This window comes from Nicotiana tabacum, chromosome 11 (genome assembly GCF_000715075.1).
Source record: "Nicotiana tabacum cultivar K326 chromosome 11, ASM71507v2, whole genome shotgun sequence".
Classification (NCBI taxonomy): domain Eukaryota; kingdom Viridiplantae; phylum Streptophyta; class Magnoliopsida; order Solanales; family Solanaceae; genus Nicotiana; species Nicotiana tabacum.
In genome coordinates this window covers 95,406,805-95,423,422 of record NC_134090.1, presented here as the reverse complement: position 1 = coordinate 95,423,422, position 16,618 = coordinate 95,406,805, and positions in this window count along the sequence as shown.

The window sequence follows — 16,618 nt, the reverse complement described above, 5'->3', positions numbered from 1 at the left end:
GAGCTTACATCAATTGACTTACGCCGTATTTTCACATACAAAATATGGGTTGTAACAACCCCTAGAGGGCAAACTAGGTCTAGCAACATCTATTTGATATAGTAACAAAAAATGTAAGACCTCAACAGGTATGACAAAACTATAAGACCTCAACAGGCATGACAAAACTGTAAGACCTCAACAGACATGAAAAAACTGTAAGACCTCAACAGGTATGAAAAACTGTAAGACCTCAACAGACATGAATGAACTGTAAGACCTCAACAGGCATGAAAATTTTATAAGACCTTACTACCGGCATAAAACTCGATCCCGAAGTTTAGGCTATATGTCGCATTTGTAAGACTCCCGAAAGAGCATACCCTCGGTGTAGACGCCTAAACTACCACACTCGGGATCAAAACGGTCAATACGGCTGCACCATCCAAATTAATGCGACTCGGGGATGCCCAATTGTCGCTATAAAATCACATGCCATTACTTCGAATCTACTTCGAAAAGAACCGGTTAAACAGGCTACCCTCGACAGGAAAAAGAGCTTCGACCATGTCATCTACAAATTACAAGGCTTTGAGCTACTCAGCGTACGAGTTAAACCTTCCGAGGTGCTCGAACGTCGCTGCAAACAACTTGAAATCGTGGTTCTTCCCGAATTAATGACGGGTCAGGCAAAATCATTTCAAAAAGTCCCTAACGAGAGGAAACAAAGCCTACATATACCCAAGGGAAAAGTGTAAGAGCCATTGTCACTAGACAAACGAGCCTCAGGGCCACACACACTAAATGATTGCAACGACCAAAAGCGTAAGAACCACCGTCGCCAGCTTAAAAATTTGAAAGCTTTAGGGTCAAAGTGAGCACGAGTCGTAACTCGATTCGGAGACCGGATCCAAAATAGATAACTACATATGCCTAAGGGAAAAGCGTAAGAGACATCATCGCCAGCTTCATGAGCCTCAAGGCCACGCACATAAAAGGTCGCTTAGACTCAAGGCGTAAGAGCCATTGTCGACATCCCATGCAGATACAAAACTTGAGGGTCGATTGAGCTCGAGTCGAAGCCCGACTCGAAGACTGAACCCAAAACAGTAAAAATGCATATGCCCAAAGGCAAAAGGTAAAAGTAGTTGTCACCAGCCTAACGAACCTCAGGACAATACCACAGGTTCGAGGATTCCTACTAACTCAAAGGTCGAATCGACCCGATTGAGATCTTGACAAACAGAAACACAAAAGACACAAATTATGGGGTTACCCTTTTTTTGCATATAGGAGGTGAAATGCTCCGTCTACAACATACTATGAAAGCTATGTACACAATAACAAGGCAGGAAATAAACGCCCCCCTCGGTGACTATGGCCCGGTGGCCCTCTCCTCGCCGTCTTCAGCATCAGACAGAAGGAACTTGGCATCATACTCCTCCCCTTTGGCTTGCTCGATCTCTTCCGAGAGATCAAAGCCCATGGCATGAATTTCCTCGAAAATTTCCTTCCGAGATTTGCACCTCACATGCTCCTTACTACTGCTTGCATGATCAAGGGCTCTCTTCAGTTCAGCTTTAGCAACGACAACACTCTTCGAATAGGCTGCCACTTTCTGTCCTACCCTAGTATTGCTCATCACAACCTCATCCAGGACATTCACCACCTTGGTTTTTTCCTTCGAAAAGCTCGGAAGAGAGACTTGCGATCATATTCGCCCGAGCAGAATCATTCGCGCGAAAGATCTGGATTTGCACCTCAAGAGCAGAAACCATGGCTAGAGCACTCTCTTTGGCTGCAAAATGGGCACTTACATGCTCCTGCAGCTCATTGAATTCGCATTTGGCTCGACCAACCTCACCCCAGAGCTGGACCAACTCCTCCACCTTGTCCTCCAACTGAAATATCAAAACATCAAGACGCCGAGGTAAAAAGAAGGAGTGCAAGACAGCGTGAAATACAGGGTACCTGTTTCTCCAGGCGGATCTCACGGCTCCGGTCCATCTCGCGCCGTAGGGAAGCAAACTCAATTTCCGTTTCCGTGCAAAGAAACTTAAGGGATTTCTCCCTATCTAAAGCCTCCCGCAATGGGGCCTCACTACGAAGCAGCTCGGATTTAAGCCTATCAAAGGCCTGTCAAAGGGATTTAAGCCTCCCGCCATCTTACGAGACCACTCGGCTAAATCGAGGACCTTGTTCGGTAACCAATGAGTTGCTACAAATATGGAACAGAAAGACATCATTACGGAGCCTGCCTCTGGTCAAAACGATGATAGTTCGGATGAGACACTTACGTGTGAAGTTCCATTTCCAAGGAAATGGAAAAGAATCTATAGGAATGACATCGATCTTTCCAATCTGAACGAACCGATTCATCCATCCACGGTCCTCGTCCTCCTCGCTACCGACGATAGGAGCTCTGGTGGATCAATGCTGAAGAGAAATCAAACCCCGGTAACATAGTGGCCGATATAACCTCACGAGATGGCTGAGGGTAAACTCTATCCCTGTCTTATTAGCAATATCTCATCGTCTGCACTATTTTCCAAAGGAAGGGATGAGCCTGCACTAGTGTAACCTGATATCTCTGAAAGAAATCAAGCACGACCCGGTCGGGGGAACCCGACACAAAAACATGCGTGTATACGCTCAAAAACCCCTCAACGTATGTCAAGACGCTCTCATTGGGAGAAGGTACTTGTAATACCACGCCTTCTCCCCATCCGTAGTCTTTTCTGATCATTTCTAGGTTTTCCTCTCCCACAGATGAGATGATCCTCGACACATGCTCCCGGTGACCCGGAACATTAGGAGGCCTCCCAGCGTGACAACTCTCCTCGAGGCGGGGCACCCCGAGGCTCGCTCACTGGAAATCGGCGGTGATTCGCTATTACCAACCAAATGCGGAGCACAGGAAGAACTCCCTTTCACCCGACTATCGAACGTTGACATAGCAGTAATAGCTACGATAGAATAGGAGGGGAAAGATGTGGACCAGAGCAAAAATTTTGAATTGGGGCAACAGAAGAATTAGCGCAAAACGCCAGGCTCTGCGGAAGAGATAGTTTATCAAATCAACATAATCTCCATTAGAAAGGCAGAAGAGTGAATATATAGGAGCAAAGCAGCAGCTGCTCGCCTACCCAAAAGGTCAATTAATTTTGGCCGCATTAACATCTCCCTCTACTAGGGAAACGAACTGGCAGAATCGCCTCGGGCCCCCTCTTACCAGATCAAGCGAATGTTGCTACCCCATAGAACTCAAAGAACTACGAGGCCTCGGTGGCTCCTCGATATCGCCAGCACCAGTCTGATAGGAGCTGTCTATTCAACCCCGAAGCATGGCCAGTTTGAGTTTCCCGGTAGCTCCGAGAACGGATTTCGAGAGGCCAGCATCAAAAGTCGGAAGTCAATCCGCAAAAGCAAAGGAACAAAGAAAAAAGATACTAAAAAACTGATAGGAGGAAAATCCCTCTTTTTTACATTACCAATAACATACCCACAAGAGACATCTTTACAAAATCCATCCTCCGAGGCTGCATACAAAGGGAAAAAGAGGGGATGCAAAATGACTTGGGGACTACTCCTCACCACTACTATATTCGTCCTCATCGGGGGCAATTAAAAGGGCCAGTTCTCTCTCCAATTCGCGGTCTTCCTCGAGATCAGCTGACAGGTCGACGACTCTAGCCCCGATCTCCTCTAGGATCTCTCTCCTCGCCTCCGCCTTAGCATGATTAATAGCTTGAGCTAGCTTCTGCTCAGCTGCTATCGATATGTCACAAGCTATTTTATGCGCTGTGGCTGTGTCCTCCAGATAAGTGGCAGCATTTCCTTCAACCTCGGACTTGGCCGTGGCCAAGGAAGCAACCTCCTCACGAGCATTCCTGATAAGATCCTAGGATATCACAAACTCCTCAGTCGCTACTTCACTTTGCTTCCTCAGCCCAGAGATCTCCGTGTTCAGTTGGCTAATCTGTGAACTACTCTGCTCGGTCTACAAAAGAAAGGTAAGACAATTTATGTCGGAATATGGGAGCAGAAGTCGGGTACAAGCAAGGCAAAATACCTGCGCAGCAAGGTCGGCCTTTTCCCGGATCGCCGTCTCCAAAACAGCTCGGAGCTCTCCTAGTTCTTTCCCTCCCCGGGCAGAGCGAGCCTCCGAATACCGCATTATTGAGGTAAGTTTCTTACACTCCTTTTCATGGTAAGAAAGCTCTTTATGGAGCCAAAGGAAGGCATGATCATACATATCATTGCACTGCGACATAGCAAAAAAGTTAGAAAGACAGAGAACAATGCCCGAGACTAAAAAAATTCACGAAAGATGACTATCACCTACCGCATGAATTTCTTCGCCGCCTTGACGGCGCCGGGAACATCAAGACCGACACTATCACTAACACCGTCAAAGATGTTGGCAAGAAAGCCTCCCCCTTGTAGAGGAATCCCTGCTTTGACGACGACCGCTTCTTGAGCGTCCCTCAGTTCCCCTAACAAGACCTGAAAGCATGAGATGAAGTCGTTCATGTCGCCGACTACCCCAAAAGGCAACCCCTACTTTTGAAAAGCTCCAGGCCCTGATCCTTCAGGATCGATGGCAGCAGTCCCCCCAACGGAAACTGCATCGAACCCGATTGCGCGATTTGAGGCTACATTAACACACTTTTCAAGGGTCTCCGATTTACGATACTGTCCGGAGTCAGCCGTTCTGGACTCAGCAGCCTCCGATCAATGCACGTGAGAGGCTCCCGCATTCGACCTCGTCCTCCGCGCTAGCTGGCATTCATTGTCATCCTCCTCTTCGATATCGAGATTCTCCTTTGAAGTTGAAGCCGAGGTCCCAGCGGTGGCTCGATAATCGAGTGACCTGGGTTTCTTTGCCGTAGGAAGGGCGACAGTTGCCTTGCCTTTTCTCATCTTGCCCTTGCCGGGCTCCGAAGCCTCCACTTCGCCACCAGGGGGTGGCCTCATCTGCATATTCTTGCCAAGACCTGCACAAGTGCAGTAATCGCAAGATGTCATCACTAAGGGCGTAGGTAGAAACACAAATACAAGGCGTAGGCGGTAAGGAAACTCTACCATGATTCTTGGCCACCCATCACTCCTTGGACAAGTCGGTCCAAGACCGAACAAGATATGGGAACACCTTGTCCAACCACTCGATCCATCCCGACAAATCCGAAACCGCCTCGGGGTACCAAGCAGCAGCTGCAGGAAGCGTAGAGAGGTCGTTATTTCAAAATAAAAGTATTAAAAAGTGGTTAAGGGAAATTGCTTACATTGCGTGTTCCATTTCTCTGAAAAAGGCATCCTCCGGGCCGGGATGATATCCGAGGTCTTTACCCGGACAAATCTTCTCATCCACCCTCGATCCTTTCCCTTATCGTTGCTCGAGAAAAATGATTTTTTGGACAGATGATGGAGCCTGATCAAACCTCGATAAAATCGAGGGCTATACATCCTGATCAAATGGTTTAGGGTAAAAGTCTCACCCCAACCCCCTTGGTGAAATGGCAGAGCATCAATACTATCCTCCAGAAAGAAGGATAGATCTGACCAAGCGTCACTTGGTACTTGTCACAGAAGTCAAAGATAACCGGATCTATCTCTGAGGGAGAGGATTCGGAAAAATTCTCAGGACCCAAGGTGAACGGGTAGGTATACACATAAAAAGAGTCGGCCTTATAGTCCGTTATATTGTCATTAGGACTGGGAATCTCCACCCCCACTGCCTCGCTCCATCGGCAGTCTGTCCTCAGCGTTTGTATGTTGGTCATGACGTTGATGTATCAGGACACGTGCTCACATCATCCCGGTGTGGATGAAGTGGTATCGATGTTAAAATCCTTTGACATATTGAAATTAGGTTGAGTACACTATTCCAAGGAAGGAATCACTCTGGCTTTCTCTTTAGGCGGTCGAGATGATGATGCAACTTCGTTCCGCCGAGGAACCCTTCTAGAGGTCCTAGCCATATCAATGGTAAAAATTTCTCTAAAACAAGATGGAAGAGTGTAAAAGGCGATGGGTTATGACTCTTAAAGTTGAATATGGGGTGAAAATAAGGAGTGTCAAACAGTCGATGCATTTATAGGAACCGTTTGGGCAGCGGAAAGGACGCGCAAATGGCAGTTCGTGGGTTCCTCGATTATCACATTTGACGGTGACCTTTGCACGGCTTTCTGGAACATGGCATTTAATGCTCTTATTGGATGAAGTCACGACAATGATATCTTCGGAAACGACGGCTCAAGATCGTTTCCTATTACATCATTCCAGGAAACGCGGAGACTATGTGTATACAGTAAAATCGAAGTGTCCAATTTCTCGTTATTAAGGGGTTTCTATAAGTTATATCGAGACCTCGAGGCTGTGGGGTTGTGGTTGAGTTCTCTCTCTCGATGTTCATTTACGCTCGACCCAACGACAATGCCGAGGATGGGGAATTCACAAGGCGAGCAGGTAACACCGTCAGAGTTTGGTATCATGTCTAGCCGTCCCATCTCCGTATCTTTACAATTAATGCATTCTGTACTATATTGTATTTTCACCTCCTATATTAAGGGGATCCTCATCACTTTGTAAGAGGCTGTTTTTGCTCTAACTATTCTATGGAAGATCAATAACAACTCTCTCTCTCTCTCTCTCTCTCTTTTCTCTCTTATTCGCTCAAGACCGTCTCTCTTCAGACCATTCTTCAGATTTAATTATTAATCTGATCACGTATTTTAGAGTCCCATCAACAAATTTAATTATTATTACCATTTTCACGGTAAACACTGACATTCTTCAGACCATTCAAATTGATTTTGTTTTTTCAAAGTTGAAAAGAATTTGAAGCAATTTTGTGATGACTTGAAAATAATCCTTCCCAAGGCTGCTATTCTTCCTGTCAGTTAAGTGTTGAATATGACCCCCTGCTTGTTGTGATTTGACCAGAATATCATCTATATACACTTCCATTGTATTTCCTAGGTGCTCTTGAAACATTTTGGTCACTAGCCTTTGGTATGTGGCCCCAACATTCTTTAATCCAAACGACATAACTTTGTAACAGTAAGTCCCCATGTTTGTGATGAAAGAAGTTTTTTATTCATCTAGAGGATCCATTTTAATCTGATTATATCCTAAATAGGCATCTAAAAAACTTAATAATTCATGCCCTGCAGTAGCATCAATTAGTTGATATATGTGCGGTAATGGAAAAGAATCTTTAGGGTAAGCTTTATTTAGATCAGTATAATCTACATAAACTCGCCACTTACCATTCTTTTTGGGTACTACTACAATATTAGCCAACCAATCTGGATATTTTACCTCGCGGATGGACCCGATTTTTAAAAGTTTTGCACCTCATCTTGAATCACTTGATTCTTGAAGGAACCTTGCTTCCTTTTCTTTTGTTTGACAGGCGTGTGTGATGAGTCTTCGTTATATTTGTGGGTCATTACCTCTAGTGGTATACCTGTCATATCACAACTTCCAGTTCCTCGATCGTTGTTTTGATATTTTCATTTTCTTCTGGTTCCTGAATAGTATCGGGCCTCGAGTCTACATCTGTTTTCCCATCTTCAGTTAAGGTTCGTGTTGCTGCTTCGTTAACTGGATTCTGTGATTGTTATTTTTCGTCACTCTTTGCGTTTGAATCTACCACGGAATGAATGCTTCGCGAAGCTTGCTGGTCACCACGGATTTGCTGTATTCCACATTGTGATGGAAACTTGATAACTTGATGTAAGGTAGATGGAACAACATCCATTTTCTGAATCCATGGTCTGCCGAGAATCATATTGTAAGCCATATCAATTTCTACTACCTAAAATTTGGTATCTTTGACTACTCCTTCAGCAAATATGGTGAGTATTATCTCCCTTTTTGTTACGACCCTCGACTTGTCAAAACCAGACAAGGTGTGTGCCTTAGGTATCAACTTATCTTTGGCTTGGAACCTGTTTACCACTCTTAATAGAATGATATTCATAGAACAACCGGATCAATCAAAACTCGTTTTACATTAGTGTCATGTACAAGTAAAGATATTACTAGTGCATCATTATGCAGGGTTAGCACGCCATCTGCATCTGCATCATCAAATGTAATACTATCTTCTTCCAAAACATGTCGAACCTGCTTCCTGTGTGTAACTATAATTTTTGACATTTTCTTTGCTGCCGTGTATGTTACGCTATTGATCTCTTCTATCCACTTATGACATTAACCGTCCTTTTTGGTGAAGGAGGTTTTGGTGGCTCCTATCTATTCTTCATATATGCTTGCTTTCCCTTTTCACTAAAAAATTCAGCTAAATATCCTTATTTTAATAAATGTTCTACTTCACCTTGTAGCAATCTACAATCCGCCATTTTGTGACTACGATCGATGTGAAACTCGCACCAAAAATTAGGATTTCACCTGTTTGGGTTTGATATCATTTCCTTTTGCCACCGTACTTTGTCTCCCATGCTCCTTAAAATAGCCACCAACTCGGATGTGCTAACATTAAAACTGTAACCGCCAATCTTTGCCTTCGAGCTTCTATCATCATCTCGCATCTCCCGCGTGTTTCGTTCTTTTCCGATCCTTGATGATGAACCTGGCTCTCTATCTCTAGATCTATGATAATACCTTGGGTTTTCCTGTTTTGAACGTGAGTCTATTCCTGTTGGTCCTATGTAAGGCTCGTACCCATTTTTGCCGGACCTTTTTTCAGTTTTGGCTCGTCTTGAACTCGTCCTTTCATTTTTTCGAGACTGAATGATAGTATTTTCTTCTATCCGTAACTTTGTGTTGTATCTGTTATAAGCATCATTCCAAGTTGTTGCTAGAAATTCTCGTAAACTTTTCTTGAGTCTCCTCGTGGCTTCCAAGCTTTTTGCATTTAGATTACTGGCAAAGGCCATAGCCGCCCCAGTTATTAGGTACATGTGTCAACATTATCCTCTCACATTGGAATCTATCTAAGAATTCCCTAAGCAGCTCCGTATCTCCTTGTTTTATTTTGAAAATGTCCTCCATTCTTTTTTCAACTTTGTGAGCTCCCGAATGTGCTTTGATAAATGAATCTGCAAGCTTAGCAAAAGAATCTATAGAATTTTTGGGTAAAAGAGAATACCATGTTAATGCTCCCTTCGCGAGTGTTTCTCCAGACTTTGACTAGTACTGATTCAATTTCTTGCTTGGTCAAGTAGTTGCCCTTTACGCCAGTTGTAAATGCAGTTATGTGATCCCGTGGGTCAGTTGTTCCATCATATTTCGGAATATCGGGCATTTTGAATTTCTTTGGAATTGGCAAAGGAGAGGCACTTGGCTTCCAAGGTTGTTGAGAGTATTTGTCCATATCTATTCCCTTGATTATAGGTGGCACTCCAGGTATCTGCTTTATGCGATCGCTCTGCTCCTTGAGTTGTTTCTATAAAGTTAATACTAAATTCTGTAAATCAGAATTGACTGGGTTACCTGAACCTCCATCACGAGATTCGCTAGTAGTTCCTACACTACCTGAGTTAGCGAGTCCTGAACGAGGATTTTCCACTGTGTTGTTGTTTCGAGTTGGTGTTGGTGGTGCAACACCTGGTAGCTGGTTAGCAAAAGCCTGAAGAGCGTTACTGACCTGTTGGCCTGAAAAGCTTCATCAATATCTTGATTATTTTCGAATTGATCATTCATATTTGATTCAGATCCATCAGGAGTCCCCTCTTGGGATTGTCGAGGAGAGTTTTGTGGCGATGGAGCTGGAGTTCCTTCACCTTGTTGATTCTCCTGACGTTGCTGATTTTCTTGGTGTTGTAAATCTTATTCGTTGTTGTCGTTGACATTCGACATGATTGTTTTGACAAAAGATTCAATTTAGAAAGTAAAAGATTATTAGGGTCCCGACAACAGAACCAATTTGTTTAACCAGAAAATAGAAATTTTGGTCAAAGCTTAATTTTAGTAGAACTCGGGTTACTGATAATCAAATAAGGAAATAATAAAAAAGAAGAATTGAATTTAAATATAGTTGAGTAAGCAAAAGAAAGCAAAGTAAATTAGTGTATTCCAATAATAATCTATGTCCCTTTTACAAATGTTATTTCTCTCCTTTTATAGCTATTTCTAAATACTACATTTCTTTTCTCTCATAATAGGGCCATAATGAGCAATTAATGGCATTAATGTAACGTTATAATTAGCAATCGTAATTGTTTTGTGAAGATTCTATAAAGTTTTCTGTCATTGATACTCATTAATTACGGATGATACGTATCTGTACTTTTGGCTAAATAGGTTCATTTTTCCGATGTCTCTTCAAGTTACAAAGAGATACGAGTAACCATCGCTTCTTATTTTCTGGTATTCTTGCTCGTATCTGTCAAGGTCCACAGCTTTTTGAATACTCTCTGCCAGTTGTCATACTTTCATTAATCCACGTGTCTTGACATATTAGCACATAATTAAAATCAAACGTTAACTTGATTTTCCCCAATACAATCATATTGATTCCTTAAAACAAATTGTGACACCCCAAGCGAATCCGACAAAGTAGGGAGAGATGTTGGATATATACGTAAACAAGACTTTGACTCTAGTAACGCTTTTTAAATACGTGCCGGCCTAGACCTAAAACAGACAATATTACTAGTAGGATCGGTTGCTACACATAATATCATAACCACTTCTCGTGTAACCTAGAAAGATGGTGGGGCAAGCCTCAATAGTCAACTGAGTTTAGGTGAATCACACATCGCGAAACCTACATCTTTGAGAAGGTGGTGAGGCAAACCTCAACGAGAATGTTTAGACCCTAAGGGGGATGTATGTGACACCTGAGGCAAATCCCACGTTGTAAAAATATGGCAGTGACACTCCAGGCAAATCCCACATCGACAAAACACGAGAGAGATGCTGAGTATATAAGTAAACAAGCACTAAGGGAGTGTATGCGACACCCAAGCGAATCCCACATCGACAAAACATGAGAGAAATGTTGGATATATAGGTAAACAAGCTTGATGCTGAGTATATAAGTAAACAAGCTTTAGACTCTAGTGATGTGTTTTAAAGCCATTGGGGTCTAAATCGACACTCGACACACTACCCAACCCGAGTGAACCAAACCCATATATAAATCCTCTCTTTTATTCATGCGGAAGCCTTTTGAAACATAAGCATTTTAAACAATAAAATCCATTCATGAAATTTAACCTTTAAATAATTCTCTTCATTTAACAAAATACATAATTGTATTTGTTCATTCATGCATGTCATATGACTTGTCACGCGCCATTTTCTCGCGAAAACGGGTGTGGACATATGACAACTCCTTTAATGATGAAAAAACAACATTACATTCCAGGAGCAAATGGAAGGACGACTAAGATCTTCAAAAATTTGTCAACCTATGCTATGGAAGACAAGAAAGGAAGGAGCAAAGGAAAGGACGAGTAAGATCTCCAAAGATCTGTCAGCCTATGCGAAGGAAGACAAGATAGGAAAGACCAAAATAAGTAAAGATCAAGATTCCAAGAATCCGTTTGAAATATCATTCAAGCACTGAAGATCCGCTCATTGAAGGAACGCTATCAAATTCCAAAATCAAAGGATTAATTAGAGGCCGTTTGTTAAAATAAATATTCGCTCGCTGATGGAAGGTTCTATCAAGGCCGTCACTACAGGTATATATCAACGAAAGCTCCACACTTATTCTTGGAAAGAATAATCACTTAAGATTCATTCAAAGGATCAATTCCTTTAAGTTTGCAATCTCTCAAGATCTGCCATAATCAAGAATCAAAGCATATCCCTCGAGTTGTATTTATAGTAGGAAGACCAAGAGAAGAAATATACATTGATAAAACCAACCTCATGTTGTTCTGCTCTAAGCAAGCATTATAATATGAGTGTCATTTACTATGTAACTAGTAGAGAGAAGAAATAGAAAAAACATCAAGTATAAAAACATTGATGTATCAATACATAGAGAGAGTAATTAGAACTAAAAAGCAGTTGGTGTGTTTAATAACATCAACTCACTTGTACAGAAGTTTTCACAGAGCTTTGAGGAGAGAACCCACTTATAACCCAAAGTGAATGGACTAGGATTCACATTGAATCTGAACAAGTATAAAAATATTCACTGTCATTTACTTTCTGTATTTTACATTTTATCTTTACTATTTACCTGACAACTAGTTCTAGTCAACTAATTGATAAACTAGTCAACTACTTAATCATAAAATGGGGAAAAAATGACAATTCACCCCCTCTTGTACTTTCAATAATATCATAAAAACTCGCTCGCTACCTCAAATCACCAAAATAACATCAAACAACAAGAACCAATCATCAAAACTCAATATTTCAACTTAAAACTCATTTTTTACCATCTTCCACATAATGCACAGAAATCCGCTCGAGTCATGTAGGGCCCTATACAAACATGCGTACAAGTCCAAAAAATCATACAAATCTATCGAAATCGTCAAAACACCAATCCGAGATTTTTTTTACCAAAAACGTTGACCGTGATCACCACAAATCTCATTTTAAGTCAAAAATCATTTTTTCTTCAAAATTTTATGTAAAGGCTTTTGGAAAAATAACACGGACCATGCACGAAAACCAATAACATCAATTGAATCTATGAGAGGTCTCGAAATACGAAAAATAAGGCTAGTACTCAAAAGGACCTATCGGGTCGTCATATCATCACTCTCACACATCTAAAAAAGTGTATCTTCTCTCTTTGCCATGTCAGTGTACAAGAGGGCTAAGACTATCAAACAACCAAGTTTAGGGGGATAAGTAGAACTAAAAATAGTTTGACTGTGTACTGAATAAAATATGTCTAAGTTGAAGGGCGATTATATTATGTCTTGTTTCAAATGCCTCCTAAACTTCTCCTTTTTTAGTTAAGCCCCGACCTAAAAAACAAATGTGTGGTTCATTTGAATACTCTCAGTTGTCCACTCATGAACTAAACAATACTACTCCTATATAAATTAATCCACCAAATATTTCAAAATTAGCAATCGAAAAATTTAATACAATTATGAAATCATTACTAACTTTCCAACTATATTACATCACTTCTTAATAAATAGTAAATGATAATATATGTATATGGTAAAATTAGTTTATATTAAATATCCAAATAGTAGAGAGATACGTGGAACCAGAAACAGGCGGAAAGCGAAGAAAGTAGAAACCAAGACCGGGGATAACATTTTCGGTTGGCACCGGGAAGATCCCGAAGGAAATGTTGCTAATGAAGACAAACGAATTTTTGCCACCCGATGACATTCAATGAGGAATACTCTTCAGTATTAAATACATAATCCATTATAGAGAATTTTAGCATTCATAGCCTACTGTTACATATTCAACAATGGCCCACAAAATTCTCATTTAAGAGGGGCTTGATCCTATGACCTTGTTCTCTAGGTGCAACAGTAAGTAGTGACTTCAACAACCATTGTTGTTATTGCTGTTATAATTTTTGAGATCAAATCGATTCGCTTGTATATAAAACACATTACAAATTCAACTATATCATTATACGAGTAAACAGTTCGGCAACCACCGTGGGGCTTAGACAGTTGCGTAATTGAGTTGATCCTTGCATCTATTACTAATCTGTTTAATTCTTTGTTTCTTGGTGAAAAATTGTAAGAAAATAGCAGATAACAATGTCAACATTACACACAACATTGAGGCACAAGAAAATATGCCTCGATACGAAGATTCAATCAGTGATACCCGCAACAAGGAGGACGTATCCACTCCGGTCCATGGCAGGAAATATCTATGACACGTTCAGGAGGAAACTGCTGATGATGCTGAAGACGAGCATGTTATGAAAACAGTGAGAATCCTAAGGGAACAACAGAAGTATATTATGGGCCATCGCATGCGACACGATCAGGTCATGACAAAGTTAAAGCTACCATTATCGGATGATTCCAACAACATGAATGGAAGAGGTCCAGTTCCTCCCGGTGCTCCCACAAACCAAACAGTACAAAGGGTTGATAAAAACTCCCCGAGAGGTGAGTTCGGCTTCGACGGGTTTAGGGGGAACGACAGCGGATATGGTAACAATAACAGGAATGATCCCTTTAAAACTAAACTAATGAAATTAATGAGGGAAATAAAAGCCCGAATGGATTTAATCTTGGGTGCACCGCCAGTGTTTAAAAGACTGGACTCAAAGATGTACGCCAGTCGCCGTTCAAACCGACCGCGATACCAGAGTTAAATCCTGAAGCGGTTCAAAATGCCAGACGTGCCGAAATACAATGGGACTTCGGATCCTTAAGAGCACATCACCACCTACATAACGGAGGTGAAAGGAAACGACTTAGCTCCACATGAGATTGAGTCAGTCATGCTGAAGAAGTTTAGGGAGACCCTCATAAAGCGGGCCCTAACATGGTATTCAACTCTATCCGAGCACTCAATAGATTCCTTTGAGATGCTCACGGATTCTTTTATCCAAGCCTATGCCAGGGCCAGGAAGGTATAGGCCTGAAATGCCGACGTATTCAGAATTGCGCAAGGAGAGTCAGAATGGCTGCGAGAGTTCGTGACCAGATTTCAGAAGGAAGGGATGCTACTACCGGTCGTGCCATATAAATGGGCAGCTAAGGCATTTACTAAGGGGATGAATTCGAGGAGCTCCAACGCTTCCTAGAAACTAAAATAAAGTCCGCTCGAGTTCCAAGAAACAACATGGGCAGATGTCCACAACCACTACGAATCGAACATAAGAATAGAGGATGACCAGCTTGGTTTCTCGGCATCAACCAAGGGTCAGGATCGAGACTAGAATAAGGAAAAGTTGAATGATGATTTCGATGCAGATCGACAGTCTTCTAGAAATCAATTTTTGCCCTACAAAAGGACCGAAGGATGCGGCAGATGTTTCGGTTCAGTGGACAGGTTCGCTGCCGATAAGAGAGCTGATCATGGCGAGAATAACAGATCATTGCACGAAAAAGATGTCATGCCCCGACCTCGAGAAGCACAACGCTCAACCGAGATGACCCCGCTAAGCAAGCCTGTATGATACTTTCTAACCGAACTCACCCATGACTAGAGACATGATCTATTTCATTAGTTTAGAAAATAAGAAGGTTACATGAACAATCCAAATTTCATTATCGTTAGAACTTCATTCAAGATTTCCCAAAATATTACATTACGTATTCATAGGCTAGAAGGGGAAACATATGATACAAATACAACATTTCTGATTTGATTTCCCAAGACAAAGGTACCACACACGCTATGTCTATGGAGCCTCTAATAGATACAAAAGAGTAGCACGATGGTGTTGGAAACAAGGCTCCGGCTATACCTCCAAACAATATACATAAGAGAACGGAAGATACAAGACACCTAGAATGAAGTGGGGCTCAATCAAGTCAACTGAGGAGAGGGCGTACTGCTATCACTGATCAATGCCGCATGCTGTGGAACCACCTGCATCCATTAAAGAAGCAGCACCCCGGCAAAATGTATGCTAGTACATATGGAATAGTACTAGTATGAAAACCCAACACCCTCTTCAAAGTTTGGAAATACAACATGAATGTGACGAATCAATGAAGCAATGAAAGAACCTAAATAGTCGTTAAAACCCATAGCAAATTCATTTAAATCTTTCAATAACATTTAGGAATTTCAAGTTGGGGATCCTCTATAACAACCTCTACCATAATACCACAATCTCTACACAAAGCGGACATGTCGCCACCCCAATGTGTGCAGGTGGAGGTGTAATTACAATGACACAATCTCTACACAATGCGGCCCTGCCGCCTCACCCTAATGTGTACGAGTGGAGGTGTAATCACAATGCCACAATCTCTACCCAAAGAGCCTCTTCTGCCTCACCCCAATATGTGCGGTGGAGGTGTAATCACAATGCCACAATCTCTACACATAGCAGCCTTGCTGCCTCACCCCAATGTGTGTGGGTGGTGGTGTAATCACAATTCCACAATCTCTACACAAATTGGCCCTGCCACCTCACCTCAATAAATGCAAGTGGAGGTGTAATCAGAATACCACAATCTGGATTGTAAAAAGAAATATAATAGTTGTACAAAAGATTTCCTTTCAAATCAAACCCTTTGGAACCTTTGGCCTTAACAAATATAGGTTCATAAGATTTCATCATATGAGATATAAGAATTTGGTCACGTTGATTTCGTACAAAACTTTCTTCCTAAAAGGGGTATAATAGAATTAAATCAAAATAGAGAATCATTAACACACGAGGGTTTTGACACATTTGTCACGCCCCGACCTCGGGGAGCGCGACTGGTGTTCAACCGAGATAACCTGTCCGAGCAAGCCTACTAGATTACCTTCTACCCAACTCACCCATATATAAGAGATGATAAACTTCATTAATTAATATGAAGAGGATTCATGAACAACACTAATTCCATCACCATTAGTTACATCATTTTTAAAGTCTCAAAATATACACTTTCATAGTTGAGGTAAAACACGTGATTCAAATACAACAAGACTAGTTTGACTTTACAATACCAACATACCACCCACACTATGTCTACAGAGCCTCTAATAGATATAAAAGAGTACGATGATAGTACCGACAATAAGGCCCCAGCTATACCTCAAA